This window comes from Schistocerca serialis, chromosome 8, assembly GCF_023864345.2.
Source record: "Schistocerca serialis cubense isolate TAMUIC-IGC-003099 chromosome 8, iqSchSeri2.2, whole genome shotgun sequence".
In the NCBI taxonomy this organism is placed as follows: domain Eukaryota; kingdom Metazoa; phylum Arthropoda; class Insecta; order Orthoptera; family Acrididae; genus Schistocerca; species Schistocerca serialis.
In genome coordinates, this window is record NC_064645.1 from 527,482,272 (window position 1) to 527,500,329 (window position 18,058).

Here is an 18,058-nt window from a genome sequence, read left to right on the forward strand (position 1 = left end):
GGGCGCTGCAGTCATAGACTGAGCGGCTCGTCCCGGCGGAGGTTGAAGTCCTCCCTCGGGCATGGGTGGGTGTAGTTTTTCCTTAGGATAATTTAGGTTAAGTAGTGTGTAAGCTTAGGGACTTACGACCTTAGCAGTTAAGTCCCATAAGACTTCACACACATTTGAACATTTAGAACTCAATCAGAAAACCCTCGCATGCTGTAAACGACTCTTGATATTCTACACGTCAATCGGGGCAAGCAGGCTTCGAGGTTTAATGACCTCGAAAAGTAGGCGGTTATGCTTTCTCGCGAGTCTCTTATTAAATTAACTTGTCTTTTGATCCGTTATATCAGCTAATCCTAGTCCACCATCTTTAGGCTCTAAAATGGCTACTTTAGTCTTTACTCTGAACACTTCTCCCTTCCACAAAAAGTTCGGGATTTTGGACATTATTTTCCTCGCTATCATTCTCTTTATTGGAAACAGCTGGGTAATAAATAAGCCTTAGCAAGGATGCATGAGTTGATATACTTTGTTCTTTGAAGTTGGTTCATGTATAAGTTTAATTCTCTATAATGTCTCCTTGCACCTTACCTGCTGCAACTTTCCAACTGAAAGCCGTCATTTTCATGGGGCATGCTGTCAGGGTGATCCCAAGTGTTTCATGTTGTCGAATTAATGTTGCCCACTCGATGTTGATATTATCAAAACCCCTGAGATTTAACATCTTACTTATTTTTAGTTTGAATTGACTCCATATGCTCTACAGGACGAATCAGTCATTTTTGCTCGCGTCGTGGTCTCTTCATTATCCCTTATAGTGACCCCTATATCATCAGCATAGGCTCTTATAACTGTCTTATTTGCCAATAATGTTAACCCTTTTAATCAAGCATGGACATGTCGGAGGTAAGGTTCTAGTGAAATAGCGAAGAGCGACATGGACAGAGGACTTCCATGAGGAACACCTCGTTTTATTTGTGTTGGCCTCGATTGCTGATAATTCACAGCTATTTTTGCATTTATTTGAGTTGCTATGTTCTTTATCATCTGTATGACCCTATCGCTGAATCCTATTTTCTTCAACATATGTAGAAGATATTCATGATTCACGACATCGAACGCTTTATAAAAACCTAAAAAAAGCACATTTTATGTTTTTTACAGACGTTATTCCAATGATATCGCTGATATCCCCTAGATTTTGAAAAATGGTTCGGTCCTGGAAGCAGTTCCGTTGTTTACTAATAATTTTATCTGTAAGGCATGAAATTCTCTTGTTTACTATTCTAGCTATTAATTTATAATTAGAATTCAGCAGTGAAGGTGGAAGAAAATTATTTAAATCTTTTTTTCCATTATTTTTTGATACAATAACAATTTTACTCTCCTTAAACTCAGCCGGAGTAATTATACTCTAAATAACCTCATTTACTACGTCCGTGATTCTCGCACCCACTAATGGCCAGTAACGGATGTAAAACTCTGCTGGCAGACTACCCGGTCCTGGGGATTTTTTGGTGGTGAGGCACACAGAGTCTCATACACGTTCTCTTCACTGACCTCCTAGAGATAATTATCCTTATCATCTTCCGTCAGCTGTGAGGCTAGGACGTCAAGAAACTCTTCCAATGATGCATCACAACTTTGATTTATAGAATATAGCTCGCAATAATTGCGATAAATCTCGTCCATGATAGCCTCCTGCATTCTGAGAATGGTAGCGTTTGTTGTTAGGGTTTCATCAATAAAAGTCCTTCTTCCGTTTTTCGTATGCTTCACTAAGTGATATAAGGAAGTAGTTTCGTCTTCTGGCACTGAATTTGCGTTCGATTTTATTTTCAACCTTTCCATTTGATTTCTCCTGATATTAAGTAACTTGGCTTTGATTTTTTTTGATGTGTGCTATCCGAAGTGAGGAACCTGCTGATACCTGATCATATAGATCTCCCGAAACGGAATAGTAATATTCTATAGTGCATTTCATTCCTCTTGAGCTCAGGACACTGTATTGAATAAGAACGTTCCTCAACTTTGGCTTCGCCACTTTAGCTCACCAGTCGGTAGCAGTGACATAGCTATTACAAGCATGCTGGCATGTTGCCCATGCTTCTTTAATCAGGTCTTCTAAATCATGATTTACTAACAAGGATGTGTTCAAATTCCACTCGTTCTGGAATTGGCGAAATGGCTGTCTTGTTAGATTTAAGCATGCTAAGACAATTGAGTGGTCTCAAAAGTACTTAAAAATGGTTTCTACTTATGTCACGGAAGTTTCACGATATTTAGAAATATATTAACTATTAATCCTGCTATGAAATGTTGCCGCTAAATAAGTGAACTCAACAATGGAGGGGTATTTGCTTTCCCATATATCCTTTAATTCTAAACCAGTTACTAGTGGTTTTAGTTTACTTGAGAAATTAAAATTAGGTGACTGATCTTTTCGATTTAAAACACAATCAAAATTACTTCCAAGTAATAACTGTCTTGCATTTTTCGTTAACGAGTATTCCAGTTAATTTTCGAAGAAACGTGTAGTGTCTGCTCGGTGAGAACCTCCCGAAGGAGTATACAAGTTGATGACAGTCGCATCATAGATATTTAGTCCTATTTCCCTTCCGGATTCCAGTCGTTCAACCGCACTTACTGGAATCCCTTCCCTCACCAAACAGGCTATTCCAACACTTGTTTCGTAAGACACATTGATGTAACTGACATAACCGGGAAATACTAAATCGGACGTTAGAACTTCTTGTAACAAGGCAATATCTGTCGCGGATTCGTACAAAAAGTGCCGATCGTTTTAAATCGGTCGTAACTTTATTTATGTTTGTAGTAGTGACAGAATAAGATTGCGTCATTGCGCTGACACTATGTAGTTGTTTTGATGAACTAATTTAGTTTTCTGTGGTTCAGGGTTCTGTTAAACTAACAGTTTTCTCTAAAGGCTATCGGGGCGGATTAGTTCCTTAAACTATGTTACTGTCCCGTATTTTCCGACTTCTGTGGTTTTCTCTTGCAACGCTAGCAGACTGATTTCCTTGTAGAATTCCTCATTTTTCCTCCATTGATTCGTGTAGGACCGTTTCGTACCGAACATTGTTTGGGCCTCGGTCACCCTTTCCGGATTTTCCCTTCCCTTGGTTAAGAGATACATTCACATTTGGTTGCGTATGTGTTTTACTTCGCTGTTCATCTGGAGCAGCAGCAGACGCTTTCGCAATTTCTTTTGCTGGCGCATGTCCTGCGGTGTTGACCGTGATTTCATATTGGCCTACACTTCCATGTTCTTTAGTAATATCACTTAGGTCCTGATTGAGAGACGGCAGTTTTGCAACCTCTCCCTGAATTTGTTTACTAACAGATAGCTGCTGATCTTTATAATCAGCTACTTCACCTGTTGTTTCTTGCAAATTAATACTGACTACACCCCTTCATTTTCTGGTTCCGTATGTTTTTTATCTTTCTGTTCATCAGTTTCCATTCGCTTTCTGCCTTCCGGTTCCTTTGCCTCCCCATCGAACTGTTTTTGCCTGTGAACTGAGGGAGTTGTACAGGACAGCTCGTCCTCTGAAAAACTGACGTCTCCGGAGATGGTTTTGTCGGTTGCATTTCAGTTTCACGAGTAGTGATAACAGGGTTTCCCTTTTTTGTTAGCGGGGGATATTTGCTGTTATCTTGAAGGGGGACATCAGCTTGGCCCGCTGCGTTAACGTCCTCAACCAGTTGATCCGGGTTAATCTTTGACAACTGATCATTTAAGGTAAGTTTCTGGCGCTGTATCAAATAACTTTTAAGAACAACAGTTCGTCGCGGACATTCCTGTATGAAGTGGCCTTTTTCGTCACATATATGACATGTGGCTTCCTCTACCCGTATAAAGAATTTGTGCCTTATACCCACAAACAGTTATGTGAGACGGAATATTTGTCTTAACGTCCATCACTACACAGCGGAGCCCGTTGAAACACTGCAGTTAAGCGAGGCGACCATCTTTCATTTGAAATAGATTTAACGTCCCCATAGTTTGAAAGATCTTCCTTAATCTTATAATTTTCAATTTCAATGGGAAGATTCAAGACAGGAACGGTTTTGTAATCAATGTCAGCTCTGTAGATGGAAACCTAACTTTTATAACCATTTCTATGCACAGAATATACTTCATAGCCCCACTTTCGTAACACTTTATCAACAGTCGCAGCACTGAATAACTTGACAAGAACACAGGGTTTTTCCTGATCCAGTTGCAAGGTAAGGACGGTTTCAAATGGTTCAAATGGCTCTGAGCACTATGGGACTTAACATCTATGGTCATCAGTCCCCTAGAACTTAGAACTACTTAAACCTAACTAACCTAAGGACAGCACACATCACCCAACCATCACGAGGCAGAGAAAATCCCTGACCCCGCCGGGAATCGAACCCAGGAACCCGGGCGTGAGGGACGGTTTCAGAACTGAGACCAGTTACCTGTGTAACCAAGTCATCTGTTCCCGGGATGTGGGCGGAACTGAATGGAATACCTTGTCGAAAGCAAATACCTGAGTTTTCTTCCTGAGGTTTGTACACATGGTTAGTCCAGCGACGAAATTTCGGTTGAACAACCGAAATTCCAATTAGCAGCAGCACGACCAGAAGAAGCGATCATATCCTAAGGAATATGAATGAACACGGAGATTAACGGACGGACAGCACTCGGCGAAGCACAGGTACAGCGACGTTAACACAGAAGTGCAGCGCAGCGCTTAACAACGTCCACTCTCTCTCTAGCGTGGATGAAACGGAACTGCAGCTGTCGAGGCGGAAATAAGTAATAAAAATATGATGATCGCTTAATTTCTGCGCTTCTACAAAGCAATTACTTTGGAGGCAACTACAGTTTACATGCACAATCATAAACATCCGTATAATTATTGTTGTTATTTTGTACTCAGTATAATGTTCTTTGTCATCACCAAAGACAGAAGTTTCCTGTAATTCTTGATAAGTGCGAAAATTGCATAGGATAAGAGATAAACGCTTTCTGTAAGCTCGGCGACGCACTGAAGCGAGGTTTGACATGTTTTTTTTATTTGCGTTTTCTTACGTTTTTCTGAGAAAATTGCTTTTTATTTCGCTATATAATAAATCTACGTTTCTTTTTGTGTTTTTACTACAGCATACCCCTCCATTTCACGTTATAAACCTGCAGTTTTCGAATAAAACCTAAATTAAAAACTTACATTTTGTGTTTCTAGAGGATTTTAGAAAGACACAGATGGCACACCCCAAACGATCGAAATTGAGGAACGCCCCATAAGTACGTAACACACCTAACACACAGGTAACGCGGTTACGTTCCTAACTGGCAAAAGCTGCAAGATAACTACCGCCGTCTACGCTTACTTATCATAGTCTACGGTAGCCTACAGTGGTTTTAAAACTCTATGTATTAAAATAAATCTGTCGATTGCATTGTTATAAGTACTGAATTCTTTCTAATGCTCGAAATACAACGAAAAAACCGTTACTAACCGTTTTCTCTATATCTCGCTGACAACCGCGTTCCTGAACTTGCTATACACTGTGGGTATAGCCTGCGGCAAGCCGAATATAGCTAATGTGAAAATTAAAGAAAATATTAATTATTTTCCCACAAATCTTGACAATTTGAAAATAGGCGTTCTCAATAATTGGCTTGACCTTAACAGCGGAATTCCATACAGAAACATTATAGGGGAATTTTCTTCCAAGTGAGCTGTACTACCATGATCTATAATTATTTTCGGGGTTTCATTAATTCTAAGAGTCCAAAACTCGCTTAGAAAAACCTTCCTTTTTGATGGTCGTGTTTTTTCAACCAACTATTTGAGTTCCTATCTTATGAAAATACTTTAGAGGAGAAGAAACAATTTCCAGCCATTTTTTCATGAATTTAAAAATTTTTCTAAGACCTTATGGAGCCAAGACAACTCTTTTCATTAAAAAAGATGGAGTGGACACAGTTCTCATTTCACAGCGATGCGCTTGATGGATTTTCAAGAAAAAAATTTTGGGAAAATATTTTACTGATCACTCTCATCACTATTTGGGTTGTAAAATGATGAGACAAGCGCGGAGTGCGTCAACAGGAGCAGTGGACTGTGGAGAGTGGGAAGTCTGAAACCCAATTTTATAGTGGAGAGCATAAGAGTTGCGAGTGTGTGGAAGGCAGAAGCTTTGGTAATCATTGGCCGATTCGTTGCCTTTGGAGCTGGAACCACTATTCTACGTGGGGTCCTTAGGAATGTGGGACACATCACATGTCTTGCACCTACAAATTACACGTTGCTGAACTGCGGTTGTACTATACACATCAAATGAGTTTTACATACTCCGGGACTTCAAACATTATTCAGCTTTTATGGCGTGGAGTTCCGTCTTGCTCGAAGCAAATCTTGTCGAAATCCGTGTCACATTGTACAATGGGGATGATATCATCATCCAAAAGCTTCATGTATCGTTCGATTGTTACCGTGCCATCAAGGAAAATCACAGCGATTATACTGTGCCTGGACATTGCATACCACTCAGTCACCCACTGGGGGTGAAGAGGCTTCTTGAACCCGAAATGCGGATCCTCAGTCCAAAAAATGTACCAATTTTGGTTAGTTCCCAGAACTCCTGAAGACAGACGTTGACTGTGGAAATTTTATGACAGACACAGTCCCTTTGACACTCAGAGACATTATTAAACCAGGATTAGCCGACCTGTCTAAGGCGCTGCAGTCACGGACTGTGTGACTGGTCCTGGCGGAGGTTCGAGTCCTCCCTCGGGCATGGGTGTGTGTGTTTGTCTTTAGGATAATTTAGGTTAAGTAGTGTGTAAGCTTAGGGACTGATGACCTTAGCAGTTAAGTCACATAAGATTAAAAAAAAATTATTAAACCAGCCGAAAGATATAAACAACCATGCATGAGCAGCACCTGTTACACGGAGGGGGTCCGACAACCAGTTAGCTCCATTCATTCCACCAAAAGGATGTACATGGCTCGCGTTGTCTAGAGTTCAACCCTGCCTAGATGGTCAATACCGCGGCTTGATCGCGTCCGCGTTTTTACTTTGTGCCAGGAATGGCTCTCAACAAATAAGTGTCCGGCCTCTAGGAGTGAATCAAAGCGATGTCGTTCGGATATGGAGGAGATACAGAGAGACAGGAACTGTCGAAGACATTCCTCGCTCAGGCCGCCGAAGTGCTACTACTGCAGTGGATCACCGGGTGACCGCTACCTACGGATTATGGCTCGGAGGAACTCTGACAGGAACGTCACCAAGTTGAATAATGCTTTTCGTGCAGCTACAGGAAGTCATGTTTCGACTCAAACAGTGCGCAATAGGTTAAATGATGCGCAACTTCACTCCCGACATCCAAGGCAAGGTCCACCTTGGCCACCATTACACCACGCATTGAGGTACAGATGGGCCCAACAACATGCTTAATGCATCGCTCGGAATTGGCATCATCTCCTCTTCATCGATGAGTATCGCATATGCCTCTAACTAGACAATCGTTGGAGACGTTTTCGAATGCTACCCGGTCAGGCTGAATGCCTTAGACACACTGTCCAGCGAGTGCATCAAGATGGAGGTTCCCTGCTCTTTTGGAGTGGCATTATGTGGGGCCGATGTACACCGCTGGTGGCCATGGATTGCGGCGTAACGGCTGTACGATACGTGAATGCCATCCTCCGACCGACACCACAGGCAGCCCTTCACAAATTTTCGTCGTACTCGTCTTCATGGACGACAATTCGCGCCCCCATCGTGCACGTATTGTGAATGACTTCCTCTAATATAACGACATCGCGTGGCTAGAGTGGCCATCATGTTCTCCAGACATGAAACCTATCGAACATGCCTGGGATAGACTAAAAAGGGCTGTAAATGGACGACATGATCCGCCAACCACTCTGAGGGATCTACGCCGAATCGCCGTTGAGGAGTGGGACAATCTGGACCAACAGTGCCTTGATGAACTTGTGGATAGTATACCACGATGAATAGAGGCACGCGTCAATGCAAGAGTTCGTGGTACTGGGTATTAGAGGTATCTGTGTGTACAGCAATCTGGAACACCATCTCTGAAGGCCTCGGTGTATGGTGGTACAACATGTAATGTGTGGTTTCCATGAGCAATAAAAAGGGCGAAAATGATGTTTATGTTGATCTATATTCCTGTTGTCTGTATAGGTTCCGGAACTCTCAGATCCGAGGTGATTCCAAACCTATTTTTAATGTGTGTATTTTCTCTTTGAGTGAGTTCGGAGGCTTGAACTCTATTCCGAATAAGCGCTGATATACGCTGTCTTTATTAGGTTGATATAAGGTTTCTACCAGTAGTGAGGGAGTAGGAACTTTGTGTGCGTTGCTGCATGTTATTCGGTGTTTTGCTTTTCTCAGTGGACCCATATTAAGGCACAGTAGCAACTTCTGCATAGTTGTTTACATAGCACGTACTCCCTATTTACTAAATCCATTTGCGCTTGATCATGTTTGAGCTGTCTCGTGACATTAGCGCCGTGTATGCGCACTTGATCTTTAGCGAAGTTTTTTTTCTTTTTTTAAGACATCTCGCCGAAGTGCAGTTTGGAAGCTACCGTGTTGAATGGTGTTTGACTGATAGGGTCTTGTTGGTGTAAACGTTAATGTGCGGCTTTAATATTAATTCATTCTGATTTTGTCACCTAAGCATTAACCTACTTTCCCTACGTTTAAGATGAATAAGAAAACTGAATTGCATTGGAGGCATAGCACTGTATGTGGCAGTGGCCAGCATCCAATTATTTTTATTTACATGGAGGCCACAGAAGAAATATCGGAGCATGCGTAGTATTTTTGGAAAGGTCTCATGGCCTACAGCTTTTAAAGAATGTAAAGATTATATTCAAGTAGACGTTATTTAAGCTTATCTGCTTTAGCACAAACGGCCCTAACTATCAAATTTTAACCAACGTTATGTTTAAATGAACCCTTGTCTGCTAACTGTTCAGTAGTTAGCTATAATGGTGGCTAACAGAATAAAAAAAATATTAATGGAGATTATTTCCAGATTCATGTCACCAGTGTACTTGAAAATAAGTGTATAATGAAATTTACAGTCTGTATCTACTTTAGCTCAGTCCACCACACCGGTTCTCTCTACTAAGTGTTTCACATATACGGATTTTGTATTATGTTGTCAACACCAAGAAGAAAGGGACCTGGCACTTTTCATTTCACTCCAATTAGAAAATGTATGGAATCAACCAATGAGTACTAAAAGGAAACCACAAAATTTGGTTACACTTTACATCGCAGAAATCTGAAGGCTATGAATTCTACTAAATACTGAGGGATTACTATTATGATTAACTTATCTTGAAACGATCAGATTGAAAATATTCTGGGGAAAGTGAAACGGGGACTGCGATTTATCGGCAGAACACTTAGAGAATGCAACAGGTGTTCTAAAGAGACTTTCTACACTGCACTTGTCCGTCCACTACTTGTGTATCGCTGCGCGGTGTGGAATCCTCATGAGATGTGATTGACTGAGGACATCGGGAAAGTTCAGACAAGGACAGCTCGTTGTGTATTATCCCTAAATCCCTAAATGGGAAAAAGAGTGACAGGGTTGCGATACGCGAACTGGGGAGAAAATCACTCGAACAAAGACGGTTTTCATTGCGGCAGGATCCTCTTACGAAATTTCTGTTACCAACTTCCTTCTCCGAATACGAAAATATTCTGTATGCTCTCACCTGCATAGGAAGAAATTATCGTCGTAATAAAATAAAACGGATCTCGCACGTAAGGATTTAGGTAGTCATTTTCCCGCGTGCTGTTCGAGAGTGGTACGCTAGAAAAATAGCTTCAAGGTGGCTCCATGAACTCTGTGCGAGGTACCCATCTGTGAATTTCAGAGTAATCATGCAGATGTATACAGATGTAGAGTAGTCTACATAATCGTTTATACCCAAACTAACCAGTCGAATACGAAGGTCGTACAATAAGTAATTCATCAATTTTTTATCTAAATCAGGTTGGTATCATTCACGATTCCAATACGTCATATTATTTCCCACTCTTTTGGCTAAAAAACCCTGTTTTCTAAAATAATCTCCGTTCAATGCGACGGCATTACGCCGCCTTACTGGGAGGGCCTATATGCCCGAATGGTACCACTGCTGGTCGAAGTCGGAGCCAATGTCTTGCTGCATCATCAACCTTACCATCGGCTAAGGTACTTCTGCCCGCGAAGTGAATCCTTTGTTGGGCCAAAGAGACAGAAGTCTGAAGGCGCGAGATGGCGTCGGGTCACTCCATATCTGGCCATTTTGTTTTCGGTTTTAAGTGACGTACCCATGTTTCATCGCTTATGACGATGTTAGACAAAAAAATTTCATGATCGGCTTTTAAACGCGCAACCAATTTCGCGCAGATGGTCCTTCGTTGTTCTTAATGATCTGTTAGGTGAAGGGGAACACAGCTGGCACAGCCCCTTGGCCACCTTAACTGGGAGATAAGTGTTTCAGCACTACCATTAGAGGCTTCCAGGTTTGCAGCGAGGTGTTTCATTGTGATCTGTCGATAAACTCGCATGAGAGCGTCCGCACGTTCCAACCTTGCAGGTGTCACAGCAGCGTGGGGCTGTCCGGCACGCGCAGATGGTCCTTCGTTGTTCTTAATGATCTGTTAGGTGAAGGGGAACACAGCTGGCACAGCCCCTTGGCCACCTTAACTGGGGGATAAGTGTTTCAGCACTACCATTAGAGGCTTCCAGGTTTGCAGCGAGGTGTTTCATTGTGATCTGTCGATAAACTCGCATGAGAGCGTCCGCACGTTCCAACCTTGCAGGTGTCACAGCTGCGTGGGGCTGTCCGGCACGCGCAGATGGTCCTTCGTTGTTCTTAATGATCTGCTAGGTGAAGGGGAACACAGCTGGCACAGCCCCTTGGCCACCTTAACTGGGGGATAATTGTTTCAGCACTACCATTAGAGGCTTCCAGGTTTGCAGTGAGGTGTTTCATTGTGATCTGTCGATAAACTCGCATGAGAGCGTCCGCACGTTCCAACCTTGCAGGTGTCACAGCTGCGTGGGGCTGTCCGGCACGCGAGAGAGAGCGGACAGGTTTGCGCTAACTTGTACCAATGACAGACGCCTCGCCCAACGTCTCACCGTGGTTTTGTTCACTGCCATTTTTTCGTAAAAATTCTGCCTACCTATAAATATCGGCGATGCTTTGGTTTCCCGCCAAAAATAAAACTGAGCTCCAGCTCACTGCCTGGAACGCACATCAGCCACAGGCGATATTTTGAAGGCTACTTCTAGCAGCGTTACCTATCTCAACTTCATTAAACTATAGTGGCTGAAGCAGTATTATTCCACAATGTGCCACTACAAAATCCACAATTTTTTGAACCGAAACTGGCCGAGAATAAAAAGTGCTCCATTATTTATCACACGCCGTCTCAACGCGTCCTAAATTGTCTCTACATCGATCCATCTTGCTGGGCTTACTCCGTGCAACTGAACGGAACTGACAAGTCACTACACAGCCGCGTCTTACATCAGCGATAAAGGATAACATGACGGCCTCTTATCAGTTCTACGCCATCTACAGCCTTCCAGATCGATCATTTTAAGAGTTGACTAGTCTTTCGTCCAGAAAGACTATTTTACTGGTTCGAGGTGGCGAGTTACACCCAATAGTAGCACTTACAGCTGTCAGCCTTCGTCATGAGCTCAACTTTAACTGTACACATGTTGGTGTGGAGTGAGTATACTAATTCATTATTTTACTTCTAGCTGTTATTTTTTCACCTATTGTAATGCATATTTCAGAAAACAATCCAGTCGTCAGTTACACATATATTTTTATTTTGCTATACCTGTTTCAGCAAATTCATATGTCATCTTCAGATTAGTAATCTTCTGTAGATGATAAGTTAATTTGTTGAAACCGGTTGTTGTTGTTGTTGTGGTCTTCAGTCCTGAGACTGGTTTGATGCAGCTCTCCATGCTACTCTATCCTGTGCAAGCTTCTTCATCTCCCAGTACCTACTGCAACCTACATCCTTCTGAATCTGCTTAGTGTATTGATCTCTTGGTCTCCCTCTACGATTTTTACCCTCCAAGCTGCCCTCCAATGCTAAATTTGTGATCCCTTGATGCCTCAAAACATGTCCTACCAACCGATCCCTTCTTCTAGTCAAGTTGTGCCACAAACTTCTCTTCTCCCCAATCCTATTCAATACCTCCTCATTAGTTACGTGATCTACCCACCTTATCTTCAGCATTCTTCTGTAGCACCACATTTCGAAAGCTTCTATTCTCTTCTTGTCCAAACTGGTTATCGTCCATGTTTCACTTCCATACATGGCTACACTCCATACAAATACTTTCAGAAACGACATCCTGACACTTAAATCTATACTCGATGTTAACAAATTTCTCTTCTTCAGAAACGATTTCCTTTCCATTGCCAGTCTACATTTTATATCCTCTCTACTTCGACCATCATCAGTTATTTTACTCCCTAAATAGCAAAACTCCTTTAATACTTTAAGTGTCTCATTTCCTAATCTAATACCCTCAGCATCACCCGATTTAATTTGACTACATTATATTATCCTCGTTTTGCTTTTGTTGATATTCATCTTATATCCTCCTTTCAAGACACTGTCCATTCCGTTCAACAGCTCTTCCAAGTCCTTGTTACTCCTGATAACGACGTCCTCTTGAGTAGTCCCCGCCCGGAGATCCGATGGGGGACTATTTTACCTCCGGAATATTTTACCCAAGAGGACGCCATCATTATTTAATCATACAGTAAAGCTGCATGTCCTTGGGAGAAATTACGGCTGTAGTTTCCATTTACTTTCAGCCGTTCTTGAAACCGGTAAAGCGAAATAAAAATATCTATGCAACTGGTGACCGAATTTTATTTTGAAACTAGCCGAGTACCTGGCGTTGCCCAGTTGTGTAATTCTATTAGTCCATCTCCTGCTCCCCCTTCCCTCTCTGTCCATCCTCCTCTGTCCACAATTATTATCTGTCTGCTTCTCCCCCTCCTCTCTGTCCGCCTCCTCCATCCACATTATCTGTTCTTCTCCTACCTCCACTCTCCACTCCATCTGCTACTCCTTCCTCTCCTCGTCCATCTCCGGCTCTCCATCTCTTTGCTCTCTGTCCATCTCGTAATTCCTTTATATGTACATTTCCTATTTGCTTTGTATGTCCATTTCCCTTTCCCCTCTCTCTTCGTCCATCTCTTCCTCTCTCTAACTCGTATTTCCTTCCTGTGGCCATCTCCTGTTTTTCCTTTCCATCTCCTCTTCCCCCCTATTGCCGTCCATCTCCTCCTCTTACCTTTCTCTGCCTATCTCCCCCTCCTAAAATAAAAATGGTTCAAATGGCTCTGAGCACTATGGGACTCAACTGCTGAGGTCATTAGTCCCCTAGAACTTAGAACTAGTTAAACCTAACTAACCTAAGGACATCACAAACATCCATGCCCGAGGCAGGATTCGAACCTGCGACCGTAGCGCTCCTGTGGTTCCAGACTGCAGCGCCTTTAACCGCACGGCCACTTCGGCCGGCTCCCACTCCTCCTCCTCCTTTCTGTGTGTCGTACAACTATGTAGTTTTGTGGGTGTATTCAACGGCCTATGTGGATACTGTCTGCATAATGTGTTGCGTAGAGAGCAGCGAATCGCTCAGACCTCTCACACTTATTTGTTTTATTTTGAGTCATCAGTCTTCTGATTGGCTTCATGTGGCCCACGAGAATTCCTGTCCTGTGCCAACCTTTTCATCTCAAATACTGGATGAATAAAATCGGGTACTCGTGCATCGTGTGCTACATTTCTTCGTCACCCATCCACACCCGCTTGACAGGTAGGTGTTTCTTATCCCCACACTGATTCATTCCCGAAAGTAAGAGATATATGCACAAGTTTGGTTGAAATTGGTGCAGTGGTTTCAGAGGGGAATGTGGAACGTTCATTCAGACATACACACATTTTCAGAATATGTATGGATATCTTCATGTTCGTAATCCAATTTAGATGAAATGAAGCCTATACATCCTATACAGTGGCAAGAGCTATACTGAAGTTACCTGCGATAACTCCAGGATGATTCGTCTAGTAGTTTTGGAAATTAGCATGTTCAGACACACCGACACGGAAATTTTAGAACCACTTTAAGTTAAGACAACTTTTCTAGGAGATTTGTTTTTGATTAAATAAAGCCTATAGTTTGACCAAGGTATGCTGGAGTTACCAGAGGAAACCTATAGAAATCAATCTTGTAATTTAGAGACCAACGTGTTCGAAAATGAAGACACCGACACGATCGTTTCAATATTAGCACATAGATATACCAGTTCACTTGCTTGTTTTGAATATATAATAGCTGTGTTCACTATCTTTCCTTTTGCGATGGTGGTTTAAGTTAACCGATTTGAAGCCGGAAATATAATATTTACGTAGCGTGAGTGACCTAATCACTTCCTCTCTGCTGAATACCAGTCATCTATTGCGAAGACTACATGCACGCCATCTGATTACATGCAGTCATCTTCGAATTTTGGAAATCTGTGCACACTGCTAAGAAGGGGCTTGCTAACAGTGAGAAGACAGTACTGGATCTGAAAGTGTACAGATTTTATTCATTATAGTTTAAACTTCCTTTCAGTCTGTGGATGGCGAGCGCGCCTCAGTGTTGCTCTGTTAATACCACGCGAAAGGTCGGTAAATGGAGTACCAAAGTGTTTTTCGTACTTTTTCTTGCACTAGTGTACCATCTGAGCTACATGGTCAATCAAGTGTCGATTATGCAACGTATTGCCTACAAGCGGCATTAGTAGGTGATCATTTTAGCTGGCTAATATACCATCGTGCTCTAAAATTTTCCATGTCTTTTATCTCAATTTTATCATTGAATTTTATGCATAAAATTTTTCTTGATCGATGAGGCTTCTAAAGAGAAGAGAGGACACACCATATACACAATACCCATTAGTTATTTCTATACGAAATCAGTCAATGTGTGCTAGTCAATTGCAAGTAGAACACAGAATGATGAAGTTGAGATTCTGAAAACAGCAAGAAGTGTATAAATGTTATACTGTAATATTATTTCACTAATCACATGGAAACATCTCAAATAACAGTTTAAAAACTAACAACTGCTTTCGAAACTAATCACTACTCAGGCCAAGGTTTATGCAAGACACTGCAAGGATAAAAATTTATATTAAAACGATTGTCTTATGATTCTTGTGAAAATGTTTTCGTGATAATTCTGCAGGTAATCTATCATTAGCACCCACATACAGCAAGGTCTGGTAAATGTAGTAATCTTTAGCTTGACATTCTGAGACTGCTCTCTCCCCTGATTCGAGGAAAAATTATTTATTCACCATTCTATTCTATTTATCAAAGTTTCAGAAAGCTGTAATATGATATCCATTGTCTAGAATCTCATAATATTACCTACAACTTCCTGTTTCATTTGAAATCAACCAATCAGATCAGTCAGTAGTTGACGTACGTTCCTGGTTTTCACTTTGACTCTTTTCAGAAATTATGCCTATCGTTGTTAACATTTATTGACCTTCATAACTATTTGCAGTTAGGAAAAGTGCTTTGTAGAAAGTTGCCCACTTAAGTTAATCCTACCCAATATCACTGGAAGTACTGTACCAGTTTTTGTTTGTCGTTCTTCAACAAAATGGCCGATTGAAATTGAAGTAGGAGGTAAAAATACTCCAAGTCATGCACCTTGTTTCCCTCCCAGGAAGATTTTTTGATGTATATGAATTAACCACCGATTACTTGTCATAGATGTCACCTAGCCGGCCGCGGTGGTCTCGCGGTTCTAGGCGCACAGTCCGGAACCACGCGGCTGCTACGGTCGCAGGTTCGAATCCTGCCTCGGGCATGGATGTGTGTGATGTCCTTAGGTTAGTTAGGTTTAAGTAGTTCTAAGTTCTAGGGGACTGATGACCACAGCTGTAAAGTCCCACAGTGCTCAGAGCCATTTGAACCATTTTTTTTATGTCACCTAAACAAAATATGAACCAAGATTAATATTTCCTAAATGATGAATCGGTAGACAGGTGCGGCATTGTGCGTTTAGCTTTAATTTTAGAAATACAAGTATTACTTTATTTTTTGTTTTACTAGACACAGTTCGTGCGTTCTCGTCAGAGTCTGCAGTAGATTTCCGTAGCGCGCGTCGATAGTCCGTTTATCTGCACAGTTAATTTTCCACGGTCTTCGTTATGGACAGGGACTGCGATTGTCGTGTGCGGATGCTAGTCGAGTTGGTGACAGTTCGCTCTCAGCCTCAGGCTGTGATGGCTTCGGTTACACAGCTTGAGGCTGCATTGGATGTGAACCACTGTTTTGGGCCAGCCATGGGGATCCAACGGACGTCCAGCACGTCAGAGTCCTCCGATCGGTCCTCACCAGTGGCCAACCCACTTACTGCTCGTACTGAAGCTGACCCCTCACCTGTCGTCGAGAGGGAGGTCGCCCCAGGATGAAACAGGCGGCGAAAGACTTCCCAGGCGGTCGCACATAAGGCCTCCCCGGTTTGTTTGACAAACAGGTTCCAGGTGCTGTCTGTGGCTGACACTGTCGCTGAGCCGGGTGCTGTCGCCTGTCCCGTTTCAGAGGAAACTACTCAGCCTGCTAGATCCAGGCAATCGCAGAGGGTGGGACTATTGATAGTAGGGAGCTCCAACGTCAGGCGCTTTAAGGGGCCCCTTAGGGACTCGTCTGACAAGAAATGTAAGGAAACCTGTGTGCACTCCGTGTGCATACCGGGTGGAGTCATTCCACAAGTGGAAAGGGTCCTCCCAGATGCCATGAAGAGCACAGGGTGCAGCCAACTGCAGGTGGTTGCTCACGTCGGTACGAAAGATGTCTGTCGCTTTGGATAAGAAGAGATTTTCTCTGGGTTTGAGCTGCTAACAGAAGTAGTAAAGGCTGACACTCTTGCTTGCAAGATGAAAGCAGAGCTGACCATTTGCAGCATAGTCGACAGGACCGATTGCAGACCCCTGGTACAGAGCAAAGTGGAGGGTCTGAATCAGAGGCTCAGACGGTTCTGCGACCGTGTAGGTTGCAGATTCCTCGTCTAGTGACAATGGGTGGTTGGGTTTTGGGTTCCGATGAATAGGTCAAGTGTCCACTATACGCAGGAGGTGGCTACACGGGTAGCAGGGGCTGTGTGGCGGACTGGGCGGTTTTTTTAGGTTAGAGGGTCTCGGGAAAACACAAGATGGGCTTCATTCACAAAGGGTGCAGGCTGAACACAGGAAGAACATAGATACAGGAACCATTGGTATAACAGTTGTAAATTGTCGTACCTGTGTTCGGAAAGTACCAGAGCTCCAAGCGCTAATAGAAAGCAGAGATGCTCAAATCGTTATAGGCACTGAAAGCTGGCTGAAGCCGGGTATAGGCTCAGCCGAAATTTTTGCGAAGAACCTAACGGCGTTCCGAAAAAATAGGCTAAACATGGTTGGCGGTGGCGTGTTTGTTGCTGTTAGAAGTAGTTTAACGTAATTGAAGTAGATACTTCCTGTGAGTTAGCATGGGCAAAGGTCAATGTTGGCAACAGGAGTAAAATAACAATTCGATCCTTTTACCGACCTCCCAGTTCAGATGATACAGTTGCTGAAAGGTTCAAAGAAAAATAGTTGGTGGTGACTTTAATTTACCCTCGACATGGGGGCGAAAATACATGTTTAATTCCGGAGGTACACATAAAATATCATCCGAAATTGTGCTATACGTGTTCTCTGAAAATTATATCGAGCAATTAGATCAGGAGCCCGGGCGAATAGTAAACGGTTGTGAAAACACACTCGACCCCTTAGCAACAAATAATCCTCAGTTAATAACCAGCATCAATACCGATTTAGGGATTAGTGAACACAGGGTTGTCGTTGCGAGATTGAATACTGTAATCCTCAAATCCTCGAAAAATAAGTGAAAAATATACCAATTCAAAAAAGCAGATAAAAAGTCACTGGACGCCATCCTGAGAGACAGT